The sequence below is a fragment of the Oratosquilla oratoria genome, chromosome 12, assembly GCF_046742065.1.
Source record: "Oratosquilla oratoria isolate Oo_2021 chromosome 12, ASM4674206v1, whole genome shotgun sequence".
In the NCBI taxonomy this organism is placed as follows: Eukaryota; Metazoa; Arthropoda; class Malacostraca; order Stomatopoda; family Squillidae; genus Oratosquilla; species Oratosquilla oratoria.
The window spans coordinates 36,241,735-36,243,982 of NC_134788.1; positions in this window are offsets into that span (position 1 = coordinate 36,241,735).

The following is a 2,248-nucleotide window of genomic DNA, read 5'->3' on the forward strand; positions in this document are numbered from 1 at the left end:
TAAGAGCACGCACCTCACCATCCAATGGTCCCCAGCCCCTAGTGCAGCCATACACAGGACTAAGGTCACCAGACAGCACCGCCCCATGCCTGATTTCGCCATGAGGGAATTTGGCAGTTGGATAGTGGAACACCCCTGGTTGGAGGTTCTGAACGTTGAAGACGTGGAGACCAAGTGGAGAAATTACTCCACCACCACAATTGAGGCCTTTCACCACTTCTTCCCTGTAAAGGATTTCTCTGTCCATCACTCTGACGCCCCTTGGATGACACCACATATCAAACGTCTCATCAAACAACGTAACAAGGCATTTTACACCGGCAAAGCCCAGTTCAGGTTCCTGAGGAATAAGGTCATCAGAGAGATAAGTACCGCCAAATCATCTTACTACCCAAACAAGTTGCAACACCTCAAACAACAACGAAACAACACCCAGTGGTTCAGTAAAATCAAGGCTCTTTGTGGCCTGCAGGGTAACAAGACCCCCCCACCTCCCTTGCACCTCGCACCTGTCACCTGACCTAGCAGCCCAGGAGATCAACTCCCACTTCGCCTATATCTGTTAGACTTTACCCCCTCTCGACCCCTCCCGCCTACCTCCCTTCCCCCTCACCCCCCATTCATGTTCAAGTTGCCAACGTAGCCACTAAGTTGGGTAAACTGAAACATAATAGATCCACAACCCCCTCTGACCTTCCTATTAAAATCTACAAGGAATTTGCCCCTGAACTTGCCCTCCCACTTTCCTCCATAATTAATGCCTCTTTAAGCCAAAACACCTGTCCCAACGACTGAAAAATCTCGTATGTCACTCGCATTCCCGAAACCCTCAGCCCACAATCACTTAGTGACCTTAGGCCCATCGCCATCACCCCTATCCCAAGCCTTATATGTGAAGACTTGGTTTTTAACTCAGTTTACAGCAACATAAAAGATTCAATAGATGCCCAACAATTTGGCAACACGAAATCCTCCTCTACCACTCACTGTCTCATTGACTTACTCAACTTCCTTCACAGCAACCTAGACAAGCGTAACACATCTCTAGCTGTTACCTTTGTAGACTTTAGGAAGGCCTTTGACCTTGTTGACCACAATGTTGTTCTCTCCAAAGCCATCCAACTGGGGATCCAGCCCCACCTAATAGCATGGCTGGCAGATTTCCTCACCGGACGACAGCAGGCGGTCAGGTACCAGGGGTCAACTTCCCCCCTCCTCCCCCTGACCTGTGGGGTCCCCCAGGGTACCAAGATAGGTCCCCTATGCTTCCTCATCCTTATTAATGACGCCCTCATGGACACTCCTCACAGATAGAAATATGTGGATGACAGCGCTGAAGGCATCCCCATCAACACCAGGCGGCCTGATTACGCACTACAAAACACCCTGAACAAGCTCATGACGTGGACGGAAGACAACAACGTCACAATCAACACCAACAAGACCGTAGTGATGCACTTCTGTACCTCCACACAGGCGGTGGTTCCTCTACAACTTTCATTGGGCCCCCACCCCCTCCAACTGGTCCAATCCACCAAGATCTTGGGCATCACACACGACGATCAGTTAAATTGGAACCAACATGTCACCAACATAGTCAGGACAGCGTCTTACAAACCATGTATGCTGAGCAGGTTAAAATAATTAGGAACACCTACATCTGAGCTACAGGAGGTCTACAAAACCTTCATACTCCCCACCCTCATGTATGCTTCACCAGCCTAGTCCAGCTCACTCACCCTCACACAGAGACAAAGGTTGGAGAGGATACAAAAGAGAGCGTGCAGGATCATCCTGGACGTGGAGTACAGCAGTTACGACCACGCTTTTGCCACCCTTACTCTATCTAGGGTGTCCCAGCGGCACGGTGAGACACTAAAGACATTTGGGGAAAGCCTGCTTTCCCACCCTAGACACCGTCACTTCCTCCCTCCCGACGCTCCACCACCTCGCCACGCCACTAGACACAAAAATAGGCTCGTACCAATCAAAGCGCCAAGGACTGACCGCTACAAAAACAGTGCCATCCCATCCATTGTGCACATAATCAACTCTATGTAAACTTGTACCGTGTATATACTCTAAGTTTTATATTTTTAATCAGCTTTTGCAATGTATTATTGTCAGTGCACTACTGCAATTGAAATAAACCTTTTATTATTATTGTTATTTATTTACACACACACACACACACACACACACACACACACACACACACACACACACACACATGAGCTTCTTTGCTGAT